The sequence below is a fragment of the Choloepus didactylus genome, chromosome 6, assembly GCF_015220235.1.
Source record: "Choloepus didactylus isolate mChoDid1 chromosome 6, mChoDid1.pri, whole genome shotgun sequence".
Taxonomy (NCBI): domain Eukaryota; kingdom Metazoa; phylum Chordata; class Mammalia; order Pilosa; family Megalonychidae; genus Choloepus; species Choloepus didactylus.
In genome coordinates, this window is record NC_051312.1 from 103,767,942 (window position 1) to 103,787,322 (window position 19,381).

Here is a 19,381-nt window from a genome sequence, read left to right on the forward strand (position 1 = left end):
AACAGCCAGTCATCTTACTTTAGTGCAAAACTACTTTCTGTTGCCTTAAAAAAAAAAAAAAATCCTGTACACCTTACACATTTAATTTGCCAAAAGCAATCTTGGAAACTGTCTTCAAGCTAACATCCTACAAAACACAATTATTCTTGAAATAAAATTTTCCGGAATAATAACCCAATTTGGATAAACACAAATATACATTTTTCACCATCTTGAACATCTAGTAGATCTAATGCTAGCTTATTTATCAGTAAATCTGTATAACTTAAGAAAGTACATACCCAAGTAGAATAAAGTTATACATTTTTATTGCATTTTACTTTGATAACTCAGAAGACATAGTTGTTTTTATTTAACTAACAATATTAAACTAGTTCTATTTACCAAAGATTTACCTTAATTTTATGTAAACTTGAATTTTTAAAAAATATTTCAGTCTAGTTCTACAAATTATTCTTTGTTTTCTTTTCAGTATTGAAAGAAAATATTTATTAATTGTATATGTTCATTCATACATCATAATGTTTAAAACAGTATTGTGTGTATAGTAACTTTTTTATTGTTCTTTTGTTAGAAACATTGTGTGTTTACAGAAAAATCATGCATAAAATACCATATTCCCATATACTGCCCTATTAGTAACACTTGCCTTAGTGTGATGCATTTGTTACAATTCATGAAAGAACATTTTTATAATTTTATTTTTAACTTTTTTTATTGGAAGTATTAGAAATCAGTTTCCTTAATTACTGGGGCTTGACAAGTATTAATTTATAAATATAAGTGCTTATTTATCTTTAAGCCAATTGGAATTGAGCTCTTATAAGGAGTTTTGTGATTAATTCAGTAATACCACCCAAAAGTAGGAAAATGTTATATATCAAACATACAGACACTAATAGCTTATAGCTTCAATTTAAAATTTTTCAGTCATGAGTCAGACATAAAAACACAGGAACACAGAAAATATAGAAATACAAAAATCACTACTTTATATACAAGAGCTGGCTTTCTGTCCTTGCCCCACTCTTATATTTTTATCAGAATTGTATTCCTGGCAGATGGGACAAGTTGAGGTTAATTGCTTAATAGGAGGACTAAAGTTTTCCCATCGATGTTTATGGAGAAGACTTTTAAGATTTTCTTTGCCCTGATGTGTAATCTTCTGGAGGCTTTGTCCTATTTTTCAGGCCTTTTTTGATGTTCAGTTCTATTGTGGAAATCTATGGGTCTCTTTCCAGATCAGTCCAATCATATGTTACCATCCAGGATTTTGTGTCTGGGTTTCAACCAACGTGTATAAGCTGATATAGGTCAGGTAACCCTGGATCATATGTACCCCCAAATTCTAAATTCTTCTATGAATATTTGCTTGTCTTCTTTGGGGAAATGTGTAATTATAGCTCATAGTTCAATTCTGGTCCCAGGATTAAAATGCTGCATTAGCAATTGTGCCTATTTCGGCTTACAGTTTAATCTTAGCCTGGAAAGCGTTAGTAGATTCACATTATTTAGGCAAAGTGGGTAAAGAGAAAAGGTGCTGAAGGCACAGTAAAGTAAGTTTGTCTTCAGTCCTTATAAGTTGTCTAGGCTTCTTGCTTCTTAAGTGTTTTTTAATAGGCTGCTGTAAGGATTCTTTTAATTTTACTTAACAGTGTTAACTGTAGTATTTGCAGTTGTCACAAGCTGTTATGGAAACTGAAGAGGTTTTTGATAACGGATACAGCATCTTCATTTGATTGTCTTTTTTCATTCAAATTGAGAGTTTCTTGGTTTTGGTATGTTGGGTGATTTTTATTGTATTCTCAAAAATTTTAATACTATAGGAAACTCAATGCTATTTAAATCTTCTATTTTAGAAGGCAGTCACCCTGCTTAAATTTAGCATATAAGTCCTGGCCTATGTGTATGGGCTGTGGTTCCAATGACAATTTAGTTTTTAAAGCTCTTCAGTGTGTGAAGTGAGTTGTCATATGGTGTGTTGTGGGAACACAGGCTCAGGCACAACAGAAACTTCTAGCAAATGACTGTTTTATTACTTATTCAGCATAAAGGGCCCAAAAAATCGGGGGAAAAGATCCCAGTGTGGCCATTTCCCCGGGGAGGCCAGTTGTTCAGATCAGCATTCGTGGATGGCAGCTGTACATGCCCCACTTTGTGTCAGAGATGAGGGACCAATTGTGGCTGGTCCCCTGAGGAAGCCAACTGCTTGGCAGCTCTGCACACCTTGCTTCGTGTTGGAGATGAGGGGCACTTGCACTGCCCTAGGGTTGGGCTTTTATACACTCAGAGGGGAGGAGACCTTGCCAGTGAGCAACCTTTATGCCCTGGCAAGCAGCTGGGGCTGGTTAAGAAGTAAAGTCTCCCCTGGCTACCTGTGGTCTCTTGTGAAATAGAAACATACTGAACACCTGTACACAAACAGGCATGAGTACAAACATAATAAACATGCACACAAACAAGCAAGAGTGGAAAAAGAGAGTAAACAGGGATGGGAAATAGCCACTGTATGTGTCTGTGACTTCCCCACAGTGCTATTCTGGTCTTCTTTCTTCAGTTGGTGCTATTCAGTATTGATTTTTGCTTATGCTCCCCAGCGGGCAGTGGAAGAATGAACTTCCCGGGCCTGGTGCCTTAGGAGTGGGAAATTCAAGGCCTGTGAAGTAGAAACTTCTTCCCTGCTGCCTCTCTCTCAGTCTCTGCTGGGGCTGCCATCTGGTGAAGACTCTTCCCTGGCCTCCTAGGGCCACTAGGATGGGGAAAGGAGATGCCAGACCTGTGGGGTGGAGAGTTCTTCTCAGGTCTGCTCTCCAGGCTGCCTGGGGTGGGCGGGGCTCACACTTGACCTCTGCCAATGCTTCTGGGGGCAGAAAGCACCTTTGTGGAGGTTACTAGGTGTGGTAGGCAGAATAATGGCCCCCAAAGATGCCCCGCCCTAATTCCTGGAAACTGTGGATATGAAGAGATATCACATCCATGACTATGTTACTGTACATGGCAAAAAATACTTCGCAGATATAATTAAAGTAACTAAGCAGTTGAGTTTATAATAGGGGGATTCTGCTAGATTATCCATATGGACCCAATATAATCAGATGTGGTTGTCCTAGAAGGAAGCAACAACCATGTTGTAACTTGATGCAGAGCACTGATCTTTAGTAGCTAAGAGCAGTTTCTAGCTGAGAGTCAGGAAGAAAACAGGGGGCTTGGTCCTACAGCCTTAAGGAACTATATTCTGCCAACAGCTTGAATGAAGTTGGAAATGGATTCTTCCCCAGATAAGAAACCAGCTCACCAACACCTTGAATTTGGTCTTGGGAGACCCTAAGCAGAGAACACAGGTGAGCTGACCACAGAACTGAGAGATAATAAATGGGTGTTGTTTTAAACCGCTAAGTTTGTTCTAATTTTTTTATGGCAGCAATAGAAAACCATGACATTGAAATAAAAATTCATTAAAAAGAAACACACAGACACAACAATTAATTAAATAATTAACGTGAATTAAGAAGATAATTCACATCTTTCTTGTTATTAAAGCTTTGCTAATCAGTAATGATGATAATTTCCTCATATAAGTCTGGAAATTGTAATGTAGCTGTTTCTCATGAAGGGATTCCATTGACCTGCCTAAATAAAAACAATTGTAAAGTCTGCAAATAAATGGTTTTGAGAGAATTAATTTATTTTAATGCAAAATCAAACTAAGCAATGCAGAGAGAATTATTAAATTCCTATTGAGCAACTGAATGTCTCAAAAATATTAAAAAAGATAGGGAGATTTTATAGTTGCTCTATATATACTTTTAAAAAAATAGCTTATCTAGTTAGGGAATAACTTTATTATCTGTAACTAAATTCTATAATAATCTTTAACATTTTCTCATATAAGAAAAATGTTTCTATTAAGAATGGTACTTTTTTTCTGCAAAAGAAACTTTGGGATATAATCATAAATTTTTAAAATGGAATGAAGATAAAAATCAATGTGTCTTTTATCACGTTCATCCATCCTGGACAGGATAATTCACCTTTTTCTAGTTTTTAAGGCTTTGATAATCAGTGATAATACTATTTCCTCCTATAAGTCTAGAAATTATAATGTAGCCATTTCTCGTGAAGGGATCCAGTACCTTCCTAAACAAAAACAATTGTATGCTGCTTCTTATATCTAGGCATTAGAAAACATTATCCTATATCACAAATAAATTTTATTTTTCAATAATATATTAATCTAGCAAAGATAATAAGAATGATAATAACTAATTCTAATAGAATGCTCACTCTGTACCAGACAATGTTTTAAGTACTTAATTCTCAAAAAATTCCTCTGAATTGGGCATGACTAAAACCCTCAAATGGGCTAATCATGGTTGCAAGGTCAAATCTTAATCTTATACAGAGGTAAATACCAAAAGCATTTGAAAGAAATAAGTACTATAAAGGAATCCTACTTGTAAAAAACATTAATAAATTCAAATGATCAAATGACCAAAGCCCTGGATGGACTTTTGACAGAAATGCCAATATTATTTAATACCTATCCACTGTTTCTATGTTGCTAAATATAAGATTAAATTGGTCACTTCTTCCCATCGCCACTTGACAATGTATATTACAGTAATGCTGATGTTAAAAAGCAGTAACCTTGGTTACCTTGAAAATATGGTCCCCTAGCAATGTGACATTTCCTTGGGGCTGTTTCAATGCATAAACAAATTCAAAATTTGTTTTTTTTTTCCAGCTTGACTCATGATGCTCAAATAAATTAGCTAGGGTATATATGTTTAGAACAATTTTTTGAAATGAGTGCTAATGTCAATGACAGTGCCCATGCATAAGAAGTGAGATAGTAAAATCTAATGTGTAATAATAATAATAATTATTATTACTATTATTATTATAATAGGAACTACTATGATTGAGCAACTATTTTGTAATACACATGTGCTAGGTATCTGCCTACAATTATCTCATTTCATCTTTAATACAGCCACACACATTAATCATCTTTCTACCTGTTTTTCAGATCAGGAAAATGAGGTTTGAAGAAGTTGGGTACCTTGCCCAAGTTTGTATATTTTCTAAGTGACTAAGCTGGGATTCAAATAATGGAATCAATTATTCTAAAATTAGTGAGCTTTCCACTATACAAGACTACCTCTTTGATAATAAAACAATTTACATTTAGTGTCTAAATACTCTTGCTTGAATTGGGCTGAAAATGTTCTACCCTGGGGAATATGGGGTGAATTTATGGAACTCTGCATTGGAGGCAGTTTGTAAAGATTTCAGGATCCATGTGTTTATTCTTATGATGATTTCAACTTTGTTATAATGTTTCCAAAGAGAAAGCTGATTATTAAGGGATGTGTTTTTCCATCTCATTGGTTAATGGTCATATATTAATTTTTCAAATCAGACCACTCCAGATAGATTCTTGGCTCTACCACTTACTACTTGCATGACTTTGGGCAATTTTCTTATGCTCTCTGACTCAAGTCTCTCATCTATTAAATGGGAACATTAACATTACTTACTTTATTGGACGCTTGTTAAAATAAATTTAGGAAATAACATGAAAATGCTAGCACAGTGCCTAGCACACAGCAGAAGTTCAAATAAAAGTTCGTTAGCTATTATTATAATATAAACCTTTATTCTCTTCGGAGTATATATAAAATATCAAAATGGAATACATTTGAGATAATAGCTGTCATCACTCATCTGTCTTATGTACCATGGCAGATGCCATTGGTTGTTTACCTAAAAGATATTTTATTCCCCTGTTTTCTTTGAAGGCAGTGCCTGCCTCCCATGATAGAGGTTTAGACATGCCAGGCAGTCATGTTGCCAGCCTTCTTTGCTGGTAGAGCATGTGCATGTGGCCCATTCCTAACCAACAGAACCTGGAGACAAGTCGTCCTGGGGATCTGAAGCTGTCTTCCTTCTGAGAAAGGAAATTATTTTTTTCTAAAGAAAAAAGGCACATCAGGAGACATTGGCCTCTTCTGTTGGATTGGGAAGGATTTGGTGCTGGAACAGCAGTAGTCACCTTGGGCTCTTGAAGTGATTAGTATGAAGATGAAAGCTGAGGAAGGCAGAGCTGAAACGATGGAAAAGCCATGATCCTTGTGGACATCACTGGGCCATAGAGCACTAATCTTAGTAATGCCTTTTCTGTTGATTTCTCTGTAATGTGAGACGTTTTGTTACCATAAGGTTTAAGCCACCTTTAGATTGGTATTCTTTTACCTGCAACTGAAATCTTACTGATTCATAGACTTTAATAATCTCATTTTTATAATAAGACTATGAAATATGTAACAGAATAATGGAAGATTCAGACTGTGAACCCAGATCTGGTTCCAAAGTTAAAGTTCTTAATCATTCTGCTTTATTGCCCCATTTATTCATTCAAAAATGACTCCATCCTATTCTTTATAATTCCACTGTAGCACAATGACTTTTATCCCAGTAGAAACCTAATAAATGTTTGCAGAATTGAATATATTTAAATTGATTTCTTCTTCACAGTGAAATGTTATCCTCATTCCAGAAAGATAATGCAGCAATCAAAAGCCCATCAAGTTTGGGATTTTTTATATTCATTTCTTTCTAAATGCTTTCTCTCCCCAAAATCCAGATTTCTAGATATGTAACCTCTCAGCCAAAGAAAAGTATTATTGTGATGCATGCAGTACTAGACCCAACTCTGGCTATTTTTACTATTTACTCATACCCTTTCCAAATGGAAAATTCCCAGGGAGATGGCAAGGCAGGGTAAGTCACCTTACTCTGGGAGGTAGCCCAAACCCATTTCTTAGAATCTTAAATGGCGCTGAAAGAAAGTTACTATCTACCTCACATCTCCAGTATTTTGATCCGCAGTATTGTAGCTTCCTTGTCTTTTTCTTCCATATGGTTCTCCCTCTTATGGGTAGATAAAAAGAACATTCTGGCCATAGCTATTTTAGATCAGAAAAAAACATTCCCTGGGGTTATTTGAAGTCAGAAAAAGAATGATACTTATAGCAGAGCTTTATTTTAATCCCTTCAGTTCAATCTCTGAGAAAGAAGACTGTTTTTAATGAATCTCAGTCTCTCACCCCTTCCTCCTTCCCTGTCTTTCTCTCTTTCTTTCTCTCTTATATTTAATATGGTAAAAGGCACATCCCTATCCTTCAGGAACTCACATTATAATGTGGAGACAGCCATGTTAACAAATAATAACGGTATGTAGTATGTGCAATCCCTTAGGTATGTATAAAGTCCAATAGAAACACAAAGAAGGGACAATGAACTCTTTCAAGTACTATGGAGAGGTGCCTGCAGCTTCTCAAATCTATACCAAGTCTTGAAAGTTGAATAAGAGTTTGTTAGGCAGAAGAAGAAAATAAAGTCCATTCCAAAGAGGGAACAGCATAAGCAAAACGAGAATGGAGTATTTTTCAGTGACCACAGAGTAGTTCAGTGTGGCTAGAGAATAGCAAGTGGCAGGGGCTGAGGCTGGAAAGGAAAGCAGTGTTCAGTCCTTCCGTCTACCTTGTCACTCTCTGTCCCAGGACGGATACGAGGCAGCATGTAAATGAAGAGTTCCACCCTCACCTTACCCAGCCTTCCTCCAGAAGCCTTTTCTTGGCCCATTCTTTGTCGCAGTTCTGTCTGCGCTGCTTCAGACTTTTTAATTTGTTTCTGGGCCTCATGTTTTTGTCCTCAGCCCTTCAAATATGATACTAGGTATTTTTTTCTAGTTCCTATATACCTATTTTTATATGTTACTCTTGTTCTCTCTCTCTCAGGAATCTTTCTCAGAAGTCGTAGATAAAAATAACTCCCAGTCCTCGGATGTTTCTTCCCTCATCCTGACACTGCTGGTGGCACTCCCTTGAGACCATATCACAAAAGGCATTGTGCAACATGTTAGGAGTTTGGATTTTATTTTGAGGCCAACAGTTCACAATTTACAATTTGCAAGCAAGAGAGTGACATGAGCAGGTTTGCATTTGGAAAATATATCTTTGGTTGCAGTGTGATAAGAATAGAGGCAGGGAGAGTCATAGTGAAGTCCTGTGATGGTTGAGACAATGAATAGTGAGGGGCAGCTGATAGAACAGACAGGGACATGGATTTGAGTTGGTCAGTAGGTAGAATGGCAGTTATTGCCCATCTCCCATATTCAAATTAGACGATTCTTCTCTTTGATTTCTCAAAAGAATCTGCCAATTTCTAGATACTTGTGTTTTTTCGTCTTAAATTCATGTCTCCAGCTGAAATAAACAATTATTAATCCCCAGAAATGAACTTTTAGATCTGATTTTGACATTAGCTAATGCGATTCCCTCATTGATGATGACTTGACTGAGGCCAGAATGGCAAGAAACCACACATGTAGTTGTTCTCTTGATTTCTTGCATAGTTTTCCTGCCATTACATAGGACTTTTTTTTTATTTTCACTTACTTAAATGTTCCTTCAAATAGAAGTATTTATTGCTTCCCTGTTTGGCACTCTTTCTCTAGAGAGCAAGTGGGGCCTAGGAAGGTGCGAGGACAGGGATGCAAAATCCATCTGTAAGCAGCAAGGATACTCCTGGCCCACTGAGCACCATGCCTAAGTTGCTGGGCTGTAGAGCTCTCCCCCGTGTTGTTAGGTTCTGCACCATAATCTTGCCTGCTTCCAGCCCAATGGTTATGCCTCCCCTTGGAAAGCTCACACTGTCTGTTTTGGGGGTGACTTTAAGTGGAACGTCACCCCAGTGGCACCTTGGTGGTTTTCCATCAGCATCTTCCATTAAATACAGTCAAGTGAGTGTCTGATGGACTGGAAGAGGCAATTTCCCAATTACAAGGAACTTCAGTCGTTTTTAACAGCCCCAAATCCTGTCATACACTTCTTCTAAAGGAAGATATTGCTTTTCAGCTTGTCACAAAGTGTGATTCCCTCATATAATAGCTTTCTTTACTTCAGTGTTAACCTTTAAAAGCCCACCTGCTACTTCCATGTCATTGGCAATGATTGTTAAATGAAATTAAATTTCCAGGTAAAATGAACAGTTCATTTTTGGGGGGATTTGGGACTAAAGCATTTTGTGAATGTCAAATTACTTTTTCAGGGTTCACTGCAGGAAGCCTTCATTTCTTTCTTCCCACTGTCTATAACTGATTTCAGAGTATGAAGATGTCTCAAAGTTCTGGAATAAATCTATTTTGTCTACATTCCATTGTCCTTAACACTTAAGCATTTCTTTAATTGCTCCCACAGAGAGGAAATTCCATCCAGCTTGCTTTCTTTTTTTAAGTGAAATTTCTTCTTTGCATAAAATGAAATGTATCTTCAAAAGTATCTCAGTAAATAGCAGTTCTCTTTCACAGCTGAATACGTTCACAGTTTGAAAAAAAGCAAACATTATCAGCTGCAGCACATTAGTAGCCTTTATGCTCTGGAATGGACTTTAGAGGTCTTATTGTCTGATATTTTACAAACCTAATCATACTGCAGAGCCGGCGGTCACCATCCACCCACTGGGATGTGGCATGTGGGACAGGAAGAAGGTGGATCTGAGCCCGTGGTCCTAAACAGGGGAATGATGAAAGGAATCATCACAAAAGGGTAAGACATTTGATGGACTAGTCAGTAGGTCAGTGGATGGGAAACATAGATCTAATTTACAGATGAGGAAAATGGCACACAGAGAGGGTAAAGACTTGCTCACGATCACACAGCTAGTCATTGGCTGTTTGCAAATGCAATTCTGAGTCTCTTGGATGTGCTCTTTGTATATTACATCATAGCTGCTGTTTAGTCCATTACCTGCACCAAGTGAGACCTTGTAGTAAAAAGAAATGGAACCTGCCTTTCTTACCTTAAGAGAACAGTTGTTGGAGTCTGAGAAGTTTGAGTTTGAATTCTGCCATCCCCACTGTGTGAATTTGGGTAAGACATTTTAGCTTTCTAAAATTCAGGCACTTCAGCTTAAGATAGCAATGCTCATAAGTACACAAATACCATACCAGATATATATGAATATTAAATGTTACACAAATGTAACCTTTTTTGTTTAAGCCTAACATCACACTCAATAAAAGTTGAGCCATTGATATTGTACTTTTTAATTGTATTTTTTTTGCACTGGTCAGTGCCTAGCACTGTGATTAGTACATAGTGCTTACTACTAAATGACTGTGAGATTTTTCTTCATTTTAACTTTCAAGGTTGAAGATTTCCATTGTTTCTGTTTCTTAGGATCCTTTTTTCCTCTTATCTTCGGGCTACCACCAAAACAGTCTTAACTGCTGTCTGTTTTAAATGCTCTTGAGAGTCTTCAGTAATGAGAAGCCTGCATCATTTCTTACCAATCAACCATGACATTTTCCTAGAATATAATTGAAATATCTTCACTCTAACAAAACATTGCCAGATGCTAACATTGTCTTCTAATAATATAATCAATTGTCCTTATAATCACAGTTCTTCCTCAGACATGAATATAATCTTTCAAATGCTTGGTAGGCAGTTTTAACTGATTTGTCATCTTCAACTCATCCATCACCAATTTTTGTTGATTATGCCTTGAGCTCCTTCCCATCAGTGCCATTGCTAATTTAGTGGTTGAGCCCAAGAAACCAATGGAAATCAGGTCTTCCTGTTAGTACCAGAGTTATCCTCTTCATACACAAAGATGATCTCACCATTCTTCTACTTAAAGAACTTCCATGCCTCACTATGGGAAGTCTCATTACCCATACCCACTGACTCACTTTAGGGTAAAAATCAAACCCTTTATAAGGACTGACCCCCTTATCTCTATAATCTCAACTGCGGCTATCTTTGCAGCTTGGTCTCTTGCCATTTTTTTGGACATCTACATTCTCTTATATCCCCTCTAATTATGTTAAATCTGTTTGAAATGCTTTTCTTTAACTCCCTTTATATTTCATGCTGCCCTCCTTATCACCTTCATCTTCTTATTTTATTCCTTTCATTCTTCACATTTTTAGATCTTCATGGTGGCAGGCAGAAAATGCCCCCCAAAGATACCCAAGCCCTAATCCCTAAAACCTATGAATATGTTACCTTACAGGTCAAAAGGGATTTTGCAACTGAGATTAAGTTATGTCTCTGGAGATGGGAAGATTATTCTGTATAATCCAGATAGACCCAATATAATCCTCATAAGAGGGTGTCCTCATAAGAGGGAAGTGTCCTCATAAGAGGGAAGCAGGAATGTCAGGATCAAAGAGAGACTTGAATACGCTACCCTGCTGGCTTTGGATGGAGGGAAGGGCCACAATCCAAGGAAAGCAGGCAGCCTCTAGAAGCTAGAAAAGACAAGGAATGGATTCCCCCCTGGAGTCTCCAGAGCAAATACAGCCCTGCCCAACATCATGATTTTAGGTCAGTGAAAGCCATTTTGGTTTTCGGACCTCCAGAACTGTAGGATAAGAAAGTTGAGTGATGTTAAGCTACTAAATTTGTGGTGATTTTTTACAGTGTCAATGGGAAATTAATATAATTACCTTCCTATGAAGACTTACTTAGTCTGTTCCACCCATTTCTTCTGAAAGCTTCTGTACTTTGAGCTTACTTTTATCATACACTATTAATTTTTATTTGTATGGGTGACTTCCTCATTAAGTAAAGCTCTTCATTCTCTTGACTAGCTGCTGTATTTTCTAATGAGCATCCCCCATTTAAGAATTCATGTGAATGTTTAGCATCCCACTCACTTTGATTCTCATTTCTTTTTGTTTTCTGCATACTGGCCTGTTCTGTTGCAGACTTCCTTGCCCATCTCTTGTTGATTTTCCTCTTCTTTTGGCAGTGCTCATTGAGGTGTCTAGGAAATAGGTAATGAAGCAACTTTTGAAACTGAGCCAACTAGTATGTCCCATTAGACTGCCAGTCATGTCTCCTGGGCAGCAAATGCTGGGGCCTACAGGTGGGGCCTCTCAGGTTTGGTGAAGGCTTCCAGATCTGCCATTTGGAATAGATAGTGCTGGTTCAGTGCCCTAAATTAGCCTGGTGATCAATAGTGGAGAACTCAAGGTCAAGGGTCAGAGTGTTACTGATAGGGAAAAATTACACAAGCAAGTAAAGAAAAAATGAAAGTAAATTAATCAATAAAAAATTCTCATCAAAAGTTGCCTTAAGAAAAAGTTAAAAAATACCTAAAAAGATATTTGTAACACATATAAGCAACAAAGGGCTTGTAACCAGAATATATAAAGATATGCCACAAAACAATGAAACTAAGACAGGAAATTCAATAGACTAGTGAACAGAAGAGGAAATCCAAATGGCCAATAAACACAAAGAATGCACAACCTCTTTAGCAATCAGGAAAAAAAAAAAAAAATTAAACCACACCACTATACCACAGTGGTAGGCAGGAAATACCAAGTGTTGTCAAGGATGTGCACCAAAAGAAACCGTTTACACTGTATGTGAGAGTATAAATTGGTTAGTCATACTGGAAATCCATTTAACATTATCTGATAAAGCTGAAAATCACATGATTTGGTCATCCTACTCTTAGGATACATCCTGGAAAATCCTTGTGTATGTGCACTAGTATACATGTTCAAGGATGTTTGGAGCAGTGTTGTTCACAATATTCAAAACTATATAAAAATACCCATCAATAGGAGAATAGATAACTAAACTGTGTTATATTCATAAAGGAGAATTGTATACAGTAAAGAAAATGAATGAACTTGAATTACATGCAAGAATATGGGTGGATCTTACTAACATAATATAAAAAAAAATAGAAGAAAGACATGAAATAATGCATATAGTATGAGTCAATACCAAGCATCCTATTTCAAACTTAAGAGTGGTGTTCTGGTTTGCTAATGCTGCCATTACACAAAATACCAGCAATGGATTGGCTTTTATAAAGGGGGTTTATTTGATTACAAAGTTACAGTCTTAAGGCCATAAAATGTTCAAGGTAAGGCATCAACAATAGGGTACCTTCACTGGAGAAAGACCATTGGCATCTGGAAAACTGTTAGCTGGGAAGGCATGTGGCTGGTGTACGCTTACTCCCAGGTTGCATTTCAAAATGGCGTTCTCCAAAATGTCAGCATCAGCTTTCGACAGTCATCTTCAGGATGTCTCTCTAAGTGCAGAAGCACTGAGCTGCTTCTGTCTGAGCCTATATAGGGCTCCAGTAAACTAATCAAGACCCATACTGAATGGGCAGGGCCACACCTCCATGGAAATAATCTAATCAAAGGTAAGGCTCCAAGACATCAGAGACATAACCTTTCCTTGCAGTGCCCTTTCAGAATTCCTCACTGATAGAATCCATGAATGTAGTAAAATGGTTATTGTTTTATGTTACCAAGTTTGGGGTCCATTTTTATGTGGTAAAAGAATAACTGCAACAGATTTTATTACCAGAAGTTGGGTGCTACCATAACAAAAAACTGAAAGAATTATAATTGACTTTGGGACTGGGCAGTAAATGAAAGCCAGAAGAGCCTCAAGTAGAGTTTTAATGAAAGCCAGTATAGTTGTGAGGAGGCAATAAGTGAAAGCTTGAAGGAAATTAGGTAGCATTTTATTGCAAGCTGCTATGTAACAGAGGAAAATTCGGCAACACTGTCACCTGCGGCAATGTGAAAAATAAGGTATATACCTAGTAAGCTCAATGACCTGAACTGACTTTTCCAGGAAGACAATTGAAAGTACTACTGGCTTTTTTCCTCAATGAATTAAAGAACAAAATGTCACATCTAAAGGAACCAGTAATTTCTGAGTTCAAAAATAAACCTTTTTCTGAATATAAGAAATGGATTCCAATCAAAGATCAAATTTGGGATAGTGCTGTAAGATTCTTTGTTAAGACCTCAAAAAGGTCTAAGACAGTGTCTTAATAACCCTCTACACAGACAAAAGACCCTCTCAGTTAATTAAGAGTGCTCCATGAAGATCCTTTCCAATAGGACTTCTAAGAATTTTAATGATGCAATTGCTTTCAGAAGTTTCATGAGTGCCAATGTAGAGAAAGCTTATCTCATACAGTTTTTTGGATGTAGCTTTTGTCTAATTAAATGACTTATAAATTGACATAGAAGAAAGTCACTAGGTTAATTATTTTTAAAGTTGCATCAGCTTGGACAGAAAAGGATGGCATAGAAAATGAAAACAATTGCAGTGGCCAGGAAGGAGGCTGAGAAAACTTCTGGCTTACAAACATAGGCCATTTCTTATGGAAAAGGAAGGATGACTCAGAGGATGAAAGTGAGAATTAGGGGATGGAACGAAGAGCAAGAGAGAATAACTCTCAAGTAGTATCACTGAAGCCTAAAGGGAACTGGCAACATGTGATTTCAGAATTGCTGGGGAGCAGTAACTGTTGTGTTTCTCCTGTTTTCCCCCTTTTTGAGTGGATGCATCTATAACATTATCCTATTCCTATTCTGCCATTGTATGTTTGGTGCAAGGGTGGCAGATAACATGTCATTTTAGATCACTGGTCTTCAAATCAAGAGGAACAGTACTTAATGATCTGTAACTGAGGGAACACACCTAGGGAGCCTCATTCACATCTGGACCAAATTAATATGACAAGATCCTGGGCTTCAAGCTGATGCTGCAATGGAATGAGATTTGAAGATCTTGGTTGAGAGGATGAGTATATTTTGTGTGTGGAAGGGATGTGAATTTTGGCCAGAGGGAGGATTGCAGCACATTGTGTTTTCCAATGATAACCACATTAAATTCCATATGCTACTCTCACAATGTGTCTTTGATACCTGTCCCATTGAGAGATGAGATCTATGTTCCCTCTCTTTGAACCTGGGTGTGCTTGTCATTATGGCAGAAATATTACATGATGCCCAAGGCAAGGTTATAAAAGGCAAAATAGCTTCCACCTGGTTCTCTTGGAATATCCACTTTTGGTTCTCTGTTACCATGCTTTGAGGAAGCCCAAGAAACCACATGGAGAGGTCATGTGTAAGTGTCCTGCCAAGGAAGTACAGCTGAAGTCCCAGCTGATAGCCAGCATAAACCATCAGAAGTGTGACTGAATGAGTCTTCAGATGATTTCAGATCCCAATTCAAGTCACCTCAGACTTTGAGTCTTCCCAGCTGAGGCCCCAGATATTATGAAGCAGATTCAACCTGTCCTTGCCCTGCTGTTTTTGAATTCCTGACCCACAGAATCCATGAGCATAATAACATGATTATTGCTCTATGTCATTAGGTTTAGGGTGGGTTGCTAGGCAAAGATAACTGGAACAGTAGAACAGCTGGAATTTTCCATAAAGCCAGGATTACGGTTAACTTTAGGACTTAGGGAAATTAATATGATCAGTGAAAACACATAGTGGACTCTCGGGTGCCGATAATGTCCTATTTCTTGACCCGATTGTGGTTTTGGGATACTTTTTATATAATATTAATTACAGTCTAGGTTTATGTTCTGTGCATTTGTCTATATGTGTCTGTATTTTACCATTTAAAAAAAATTTTAAAAGGCAAATTCAAATTAAAATAAAAAGCAGTGTGGCAACAGCAAGATCAATTAATTTAGATTGCAATGATATACTCATATCTGAATTTTTTTTGAAATTTTTTAAGTATATCAAGTTTGAAAAGACTAGAATATTTATGTGCATATTTGTATATGTATCTTTGTCTCTCTCTCTCTCTCTCTCTCTCTCTCTGTCTCTCTCTCTCTCTATATATATATGTGTGTATAGTGATGGTTCTTTATAAATACAGCTTGTTGCTTTTTAGACACTCTGTGATTAAGAATATTTCCCAGATTTTCATTTTTGTTAATTGCTTTGCTATGTGAAATTGATTCATTTTCTCTTAAAAGATTTTCCTCATACTTAACTGCAAATATTTTTCATTTGGACCATGAAGTTTAAGCCACACATGAGTGCCCTTCTTATAGAAATATGTGAGCTTTTAGGCTTTTCAGTTTTTAATGCTGCAACTTTTAAATGTTGTGGTGGATTGAGTTATGTACCCCAGAAAAAGCATGTTTTTAATCTTAATCTACATTCCTATGGGTGTAAATCCATTGTTAATAGGACTTCTTAAAGATATTATTTTTAGGTAAGGGATGGCCCAACTAATTGAGGGGGGACTTTAATTCAGATTACTGGAGGCCTTGTAAAGAGAAAGAAACCAGAATCTAGAGTCAGAGAAAGCCACAAGGAGGAGCTGGGCACTGAATTCAACAGAACCAGAAGAAAAGGAGAGGACACTGCCATCTGACTTAAGGCTAGGGTACAAGCCAGGTGACCCCAAGGATCACTGGCAGCCAGCACCAGAATGTAACAACTTTAAGAAGAAAGCGTCACCTTGCTGATGCTTGAATTTTGGACTTTTAGCCTCAAAAATCATGAATCAATAAATTCCCATTGTTTAAGCCAAACCATTGTGTAATATTTGTTATAGCAGCCTGGCAAACTAAGACAAATGTCATTTGCATACAAACTTTATGTTACTAGCAATAAATAAGTCACTCACTCATATTTTTGGTTGAAATAATCAGTTTGATTTTCTTACCCAAAATATAAATTATGTATGTTTTTGTATGGATATTTACATAGCATCAAAACACATTCCAGGCTGTTTTGATTTTTGCACAGGTTCAGAAGATATTCCAGACTGTGGCTGATTATTAACATTACCTTTTTTCTCTTGTAGATTCAAAAGATTCATCTATACTCAGAAGTATTAGTCACAATGTAATTTGAGGATAATGATGAACTCATGTTTTACCTAAATCAAGCAGTGATAAATGAAAAGTGATAAATGATAAAGCAGAAATGATCCTCTAAGCAGTCCTGCCACTGACCATGACTTAGGGAAACTAGCAGACAATACCATAAATGTTTTGTAGGTGTCACAATGACAGGAATCCAATTCCCCAGCAGTCTCTGTGGCAACGTAAGACAGTTGGCATAAACCAATGAGTTTCTATGATAATTTTTATTACTAATTAATCTTGCTACTTATCACAGTTACTATTACTTTAGATACCAATTGGTATATAAAAAGTTCAATATTTGTTTTAAAAGAAGTTTGTCCATTTCAGTAATAAAATGGTAAAATGAATTTTTAAGAACTTAAGAACCAAGACAATGCAAGGTTGGAAGAATATAGACTTAGGTGGTGTTCTGGTTTGCTAATGCTGCCATTTGCAAAACACCAGAGATGGATTGGCTTTTATAAAGGGGGTTTATTTGGTTACACAGTTACAGTCTTAAGACCATAAAGTGTCCAAAGTAAAGCATCAGCAATAGGGTACCTTCATTGGAGAAAGGCCATTGGTTAGCTGGGAAGGCACATGGCTGGTGTCTGCTTGCTCCCAGGTTGTGTTTCAAAATGGTGTTCCCCAAAATGTCTCTGTATCAGTCTCTTGGGGCAAACTCTGGGCTAGTACCTCCAAAGCAGCAGCAAAACTCTGCTTTCAACAGCCGTCTTCAGAATGTCTCTGTAAGTTGCAGCAGCAAGCTCCTTCTGTCTGAGCTCCTATATAGTGCTCTAGTAAACTAATCAAGGCCCATGCTGAATGTGCAGAGCCACACCTCTATGGAAACTATCTAATGAAAGGTATTACTCACAATTGGGTGGGTTGCATCTCCATGGAAACAGCCCAATCTAAACATTCCAACCTAAACACTAATATGTCTGCCCCCACAAGATTGCCTTAAAGAATATGGCTTTTGGTGGTTCATAATGTATCCAAACTAGCACAGGCAGTTATGATACCAAGTCATGCAAATAAGGAAATAAATGCATTCTATGTCAGAGGGTGATGAGTTTTATGTAGAAAAATAAAGCAGGAGTGTTGGGTGACACTGGGGTTGGATTTTCATTTTTTTATTGGTCAAAAATTGCCCTTAATAGTTATTCATCTATGATAATTTATAAAGCTATAAACTTAATGTAATTTGTGTACTTTTCTCTATATGTGTGTTATACTTCAAAATTTTTAAAAAAGTTCATCCATCATCAACAAAGTTTCAACTCTTTTACTTGTTTTAGAAATTTAGTTAAAATGTTAAATTCATGACTATGAAAAAAATTTTATGGTTTCTGTCCATTTTGTGGATGGGAAGGGACATTATTTGAAATTATATATCTAGTTTTATTTTTTTGTGATTAAGAAAAGAGATTGAGAACTTTGAAAACTGTATTACATTTTTGAGCAGATGGTGCAGTGTAGCACTAAATAGAGAAACTGAAGTTTTAGCCAAAGTTTTGCAAATTTCCAGATGTTTTAATTGGCACCATCCCCAAATAAAAGTATGTCTGGATGATGCAAAGATCATTTTAATCATCTTTTCTCAATAAACTATATTCTTCCAGTCATCACATAGATATCAAAGTTAATTAAATCACATCTGAGGATCTAGAAATTGAATTGGAAGAATATATATGTCAAATTGGCCTCCTTGTGCTAGGATGCAGAAGTGTTTGGAAATTATATCAGGTTATGGATATTTGCTATAATGGAAATTATTAACTGAAGTCACTGAACATATGGAAGTCACTGAAAATTTGAAAACTAAAATTTTAACTAGATTTGGCTTTTCTAAATGATATTTCAGCAGAGATACCAGTATTTCCTTTCCCTTCACAAGCAAGAGATTTATAAGTAATAAAGCTGATATATTAATTCAATAAACAATTAAAATAATTGAATGTATAAAACAAAAGAAAGAATTGATGAAAGAGAAAGAAAACTCTAGAAATGAAGACACATGATGGACCATTTAAAACAGAACCAAGCACAAATTTGAAGAGGCTTAGATTGTCTGTTCTTGTTTCCTAGTTGGTAAAGCCAATATCATGAAATGGGTTGGCTTAAACAACAAGAATTTATTGGCTCATGGTTTTGATGCTAGGAGAAGTCCAAAGTCATGGCATCATCAAGACGATGCTTTCTCCCAGAAGACTGTGGATTTCTGGAGCTGGTTGCCAGCGGTCATTGGTCCTTGATTTTTCTGTCACATGGCAATGCACTTGGCGGCCTGTCCTGGCTTCTGTGTTCTCTCCCACATTCTGTTAATGTTTAGATTCTGGCAGCACCTCCTGGCTTTCTCTCTCTCCTGTGACCTTCCCTATAAGGCCTCTAGTAATAGTATTAAGACCCATCCTGACTCACCTGGGTCATACCTTAACTGAAGCAACCTCTTCAAAAGGTCCTATTTATAGGAGTTCACACCCACAGGAATGGAAAAAGTTTAAACGCATGTTTTTCTGGGGTACATAACTCCAAACCACCACAGTTGTCTGGTAAATTACATGAAAATAAATCTGTTTTGGGATGACAAACATAAAAGGCATAATGAAGTTTTGCATTTCTTTCCATTTATTGAGTCATGAGATTTGGCCAAATG

At 36.8% G+C, this 19,381-nt stretch overlaps 1 long non-coding RNA gene across 1 annotated transcript in view; it reads left to right on the top strand.

The window, feature by feature from the left end:
• Positions 1–17,024, top strand: part of LOC119538207 — a 128,912-nt gene extending 111,888 nt beyond the window's left edge. Inside the window, exons 2-4 of the long non-coding RNA XR_005217525.1 lie at positions 3,246–3,341; positions 9,501–9,611; positions 16,680–17,024. This is a non-coding gene — a long non-coding RNA (uncharacterized LOC119538207). The remainder of the gene's footprint in view (positions 1–3,245; positions 3,342–9,500; positions 9,612–16,679) is intronic.
• The last annotated feature ends 2,357 nt before the right edge of the window (positions 17,025–19,381 follow it).